Genomic DNA, 6,247 nt, shown 5'->3' with positions numbered 1-6,247 from the left:
TTCTAGTACTTTATTGGCCAGCCTTTGCTCTTGAGCACCAGCTTGCATCTCTGTGGCATTGAGTGAACAAGCTTCTGCAGATGTTCACGAGTGATGATGTGGTTCCAGACCTGTATCAGAGCCTCAATCAACTCACTCTTGGTCCTTGGCTGTTTTCTAGATATCTCTAATGATACCTTGTGCCACAAATTTTCAATTGGATTGAGGTCCGGGGACTGAGCTGGCCAGTCAATAGTAGCCACCTTGTTCTTTTTTTTCCATTCCGTTACTGTCTTAGCTCTGTGACAAGGAGCATTATCATCCTGGAAGATATAATCCCCTGAAAACAGGTGTTGAGCAGAAGGCAGCTTTTTCTTATTAAGGATGTCTATGTATTTTTTTGCATTAACCATACCCTCCACAATATGAAGCCTTCCAACACCATTGGCTGCCATACAGCCCCAGACCATTACTTTCATCGGATGTTTCAGAGAGAAGCTCAAACACTCTGGCTTGTACTCTTCATGTGGGAACCTTCTCATATAAGACTTGCCATCATTTCCTAAAATGCAAAAAGTGCTTTCATCACTAAATAGAACTTTTTCCCACTCCTCCTTCCTCCATTTTAAATATTTCAATGCCCACAGTTTTCGCCTTTGTCTTTGTATGGCTGTCATCAATGGCTTCTTTCGGGCCTTGCACCCTCTCAATCCTGCTTCCAAACATCTCTTCCTAACAGTTGATGTTGCTACCTCAATATTGCACTTTTCTTGCCATTCTCGCAGAAGCTGAGGAGAGTGTCATGCTCGCGCCCAGACTGGTTGGCGCAGGCGTGCGGGGAAGTGGCCCCACTGGACCACAGACCAAACCTCCCTGGAAGGGGCGTAACTAAGTAGCTTCCTAGGTGTTCGCTGGAGCCTCTGATGGTGAGGTCAGACTTCTGCAATAGGAAGCTACCAGGTACCACTCCAGGGTGGAGTCTGGTTGTGGCTGCTGATCCCACCGGGGAACGGAACATAGACAAGCAAGCGGGCACGGCTGGCACATAGGCAGGCAGACGGGTACAACAGGAACACTGTCAGGCAGGCGGGCACGGCTGGCTCTCTGGTAGGCAGGCGGGCACGGCTGGCTCTCTGGAAAGGCAGGCGGGCACGGCTGGCTCTCTGGAAAGGCAGGACTGGTGGACAAGACTGGTACACTGGAAGAACCGGTAGGGACCGGTCTGCAGGCAGGTATGTAGAACGGGTAAGAACCTGTTCAGACACGAGGACCTAGGAATAAGTAGATAAAGACTGCAAGAGCGGATGCAGAGCGAAAGCACAGGAGCTAGAGCCAAGAACAGAAATGCAGGAGGCGGAGCCAAGTGCAAAACCGCAGGAGGCGGAGCCAAGAGCTGGAGGCGGAGCCAAGAGCTGGAGGCGGAGCCAAGTGCAGAAAGGCAGGAGGCGGAGCCAAGAGCTGGCGGCGGAGCCAAGTGCAGACAGGCAGGAGGCGGAGCCAAGAGCTGGCGGCGGAGCCAAGTGCAGACAGGCAGGAGGCGGAGCCAAGAGCTGGCGGCGGAGCCAAGTGCAGGAGAAGTAGAACCGCAAGGAGCGGAGCCAGGTAGAACCGCAAGGAGCGGAGCCAGGTAGAACCGCAAGGAGCGGAGCCAGGTAGAACCGCAAGGAGCGGAGCCAGGTAGAACCGCAAGGAGCGGAGCCAGGTAGAACCGCAAGGAGCGGAGCCAGGTAGAACCGCAAGGAGCGGAGCCAGGTAGAACCGCAAGGAGCGGAGCCAGGTAGAACCGCAAGGAGCGGAGCCAGGTAGAACCGCAAGGAGCGGAGCCAGGTAGAACCGCAAGGAGCGGAGCCAGGTAGAACCGCAAGGAGCGGAGCCAGGTAGAACCGCAAGGAGCGGAGCCAGGTAGAACCGCAAGGAGCGGAGCCAGGTAGAACCGCAAGGAGCGGAGCCAGGTAGAACCGCAAGGAGCGGAGCCAGGTAGAACCGCAAGGAGCGGAGCCAGGTAGAACCGCAAGGAGCGGAGCCAGGTAGAACCGCAAGGAGCGGAGCCAGGTAGAACCGCAAGGAGCGGAGCCAGGTAGAACCGCAAGGAGCGGAGCCAGGTAGAACCGCAAGGAGCGGAGCCAGGTAGAACCGCAAGGAGCGGAGAGGAGCTGCGGGAGAGGTCTCTGCAGCAAAGCTGAGCAGAGCCACAAGAATGTGGAGAGAAGCTGCAGCAAGGGATAACTGCAACAGCAGAAGATAAGCTGAGTAGAAAGGAGCAGAAACGCAGAAGTGAGGAGCAGAGGTAAAGCCACAAAGGTTCAGAGCAGGCAGAGCTGCAAGAGTGCGGAGTGAAAGCAGACTGAGAATATAAGGAAAGACAACAGGGAAGGAAGCCAAAGACTAGGAGACAGAGATAAGACTAAGTACAGACAAGGCAATGGAACAAGACACAAGGACAAAGACACTGGGACCAGGATATACTGCCTCCTGGTGGGCGGACAACAAGACCAAGGAAATAACACAGAAAATCCTCCAGAGAGGGAGTAACTCAGAGCAAGGCCAGGCAAACTCAGAAGCAAGACACTAACTGAGCTAACACATTGCACAGGCCCAGAACACTGGGTGGAGCTGAACTAAATACTGGAGGTCTCCTGGCAATTGGTCAGGAACAGATTGGACAGATGCACCTGATTCCTATAAGAACCAGAGAGTTCAGGCGCCGCCCCTCTATACACAGAACTATGAAGCATGCAGAGAGCAGAGACACAGAACATGGAGCTGGCAAGAAACAGAGACCACATCATGGCCTGGAGCAGTGGGTAAGATAGTGTGAGAAAGGCGAGGCCATGCCGTGATGCCAGCAGAGTTGTTACAGAGAGGTGAGCTTTCGATTGGCAAGGGATGTTCTTATTAGTACTCTATCCTCCCTTTTAGTTGACTTTCTGGGCCGACCAGATCTGGGCCTGTCCTGGGTAATTCCAAGCTGCTTATGTTTCTGCAAAATTCTTACGACTGTACTCTGATTACAGCCGACCTTCCTTGCGATCTGGGGGCCAGTATAACCCTCTTCATGTAGCACCACAACTCGCACACGATCCTCCGCTGACAAAAATCTGAAGGCTCCCATCATAAAACTCTAAAGTATGATTCACTAGATAGACCAACAGATAAAACAAACAAACAAAGCAGCAGATGTGATGCAATATAATGCAATGTGATTGGCTGCCATATCCAGGTTATGATTGGTCACAAGAACCTCATCTGTGATTGGCTAATTTTGGATCTGAAGCTGTACAATATTTAGTTGTGCTTTCAATTCCCATATTGTTGCAATAATTTCAGGCAAAACTGCTTCAAAAGCTAAAAATATTACAGGGAGAGAATGCAAAATTGTATTCTGAACAAAACCATATATAATATGTCATATTAGCATCGAAGATATTCAACAGAAAACGTTTAAAACTTGAAAAATCAATGTATCCTATGCCTATGCAGGACTTTTGAACACCACTGTTGTATGTATGTGTGTGTTTATGAATGTGTATGTATATATACAGTATATGTACTGTATGTGTGCATCTAGGTGCATATGAATGTATGTGTGTTCATGTATGCATATACAGTATGTATATGTGAACATATTTGTTTTTGGTTCATGTATGATACTGTATTTGTAAAGACTAGGAAAATCAACCTGCCTCTTAAAAGGGTCATTCTCCAAATAATGAGTTATCTCTGATCCATAGGATCCAGCCACTCCCCCCACCACCAAAGATCCTGAGAACAGGGGTCTGCAGACTCGTTCTGAATGGAGAAGAGTTGTGCATGCTTGGCCCCTGCTCTCGTCATTATCTATAGAGCTACTGAGCGCTGCGCTCAGCTATTTCCATCAGTTCCATAGACAATGAATAGAGCAGAAGTGAAGCATGCACCCCTTCAATCCATTTATGGCTGAGCTGCAGTCATATTCTCAGGACTGCTGGGGGTCTTAGTGGTCAGTCCCCCAAAAGTCAGTAAGTTATCCCTTATCATTGATTTATTTGATTTATTTGGGGAATAACCCTTTATCATATACCAGACATATAATGTAATATAATATATACATGGTTGGACTCAGCAGAACTGAATCCCAACAGAGATATATATCTCCATCTCAATAAAAAATATAACTATATATATTTTAGAGCTGTGGGGGCCCAAATAGAATTTTTGCTATGGTGCCCTGTGAACTCTATGTACGCCCCTGCTTGCAGGGCGGTGATAATGAGGGCAATCTGGCCTGTTGCTCAGAGCCGAGTCTCTGGGGGTCCCATGGCCAGATTGTCCTCCTCATAAGCGGCATGCCGGGCAAGGAGGGGGGCCAAGACCTATTTCTTGCACAGGGGCCCCAAGCTGCCAGTGTCCGCCCCTGGACTGGACCTATAGGTTTCTGTACTTCCACCTACAATTGAATCCTCTAGATGAGGTGATAAAGTGTCCATCCTATAGAGATCCCAAAACAAACCCTTTATATACAGGCCACAGAAAATACTTTATTGAGGCAATTATGAATAAAATCAGACAATAATATATATACACTGCTCAAAAAATAAAGGGAACACTAAAATCCCACATCCTAGATATCATGAATTAAATATTTCAGTTGCACATCTTTATTCATTACATAGTGGAATGTGTTGAGAACAATAAAACCTAAAAATTATCAACGTAAATCACAACTAATATCCCACGGAGGTCTGGAGTTGGAATGATGCTTAAAATCAAAGTGGAAAATGAAGTTACAGGCTGATCCAACTTCAGTGGAAATGTCTCAAGGCAAGGAAATGATGCTCAGTAGTGTGTGTGGCCTCCACGTGCCTGTATGACCTCCCTACAATGCCTGGTCATGCTCCTGATGAGGCGGCAGATGGTCTCCTGAGGGATCTCCTCCCAGACCTGGACTAAAGCATCTGCCAACTCCTGGACAGTCTGTGGTGCAACGTGATGTTGGTGCGAGACATGATGTCCCAGATGTGTTCAATCGGATTCAGGTCTGAGGAACAGGCGGGCCAGTCTATAGCTTCAATGCCTTCATCTTGCAGGAACTGCTGACACACTCCAGCCACATGAGGTCTGGCATTGTCCTGCATTAGGAGGAACCCAGGGCCAACTGCACCAGCATATGGTCTCACAAGGGGTCTGAGGATCTCATCTCGGTACCTAATGGCAGTCAGGCTACCTCTGGTGAGCACATGGAGGGCTGTGCGCCCCTCCAAAGAAATGCCAACCCACACCATTACTGACCCACTGCCTAACCGGCCATGCTGAAGGAAGTTGCAGGCAGCAGATCGCTCTCCACGGACCGGACCGTTACATGTAGCGTTTTTTTGTGCCGACGGTCCGCCACAACACGGCGCAACCGTCGCACGACGGTTGCGACGTGTGTCAATGCATCGCAATACGTCGCATAATGTTAGTCTATGGTGAAAAAACGCATCCTGCAAGCACTTTTGCAGGATGCGTTTTTTCTGCAAAACGACGCATTGTGACGGATTGCAGTTAACGCTAGTGTGAAAGTAGCCTATGTCTAACAAGACATGTCCAGACATGTTGTCTAGCTTTGCTATGACTCTTAATTAGAACTGCTGACAGGACAAGGGTGAGGCCAGACCACCCTAACAACCCCATCTGTGGACGTCGGGCACTCAGACCATCCTCATGGAGTCATTTTCTAACCGTTTGTTTAGACACATGCACATTTGTGGCCTGCTGGAGGTCATTTTGCAGGGCTCTGGCAGTGCTCCCCCTGTTCCTCCTTGCACAAAGGCTGAGGTAACGGTCCTGCTGCTGAGTTGTTGTCCTCCTATGGCCCCCTCCATGTCTCCTGGTGTACTGGCCTGTCTCCTGGTAGCTGCTCCAGCCTCTGGACACTACGCTGACAGACACAGCAAACCTCCTTGCCACAGCACGCATTGATGTGCCATCCTGGATGAGCTGCACTACCTGAGCCACTTGTGTGGGTTGTAGAGTCCATCTAATGTTACCATGAGTGTGAAAGCACAACCAATATTCAAAAGTGACCAAAACATCAGCCAGAAAGCATTGGTACTGACATGTGGTCTGTGGTGCCCACCTGCAGAACCACTCCTTTATTGAGGGTGTCTTGATAATTGCCAATAATTTCAATCTGTTGTCTATTCCATTTGCACAACAGCATGTGAAATTGATTGTCAGTGTTGCTTCCTAAGTGGACAGTTTGATTTCACAGAAGTTTGATTTACGTGGAGTTATATTTAGTTGTTTA

The sequence above is a fragment of the Ranitomeya variabilis genome, chromosome 1 (assembly GCF_051348905.1).
Source record: "Ranitomeya variabilis isolate aRanVar5 chromosome 1, aRanVar5.hap1, whole genome shotgun sequence".
In the NCBI taxonomy this organism is placed as follows: domain Eukaryota; kingdom Metazoa; phylum Chordata; class Amphibia; order Anura; family Dendrobatidae; genus Ranitomeya; species Ranitomeya variabilis.
Note: the sequence above shows the minus strand (reverse complement) of the source record.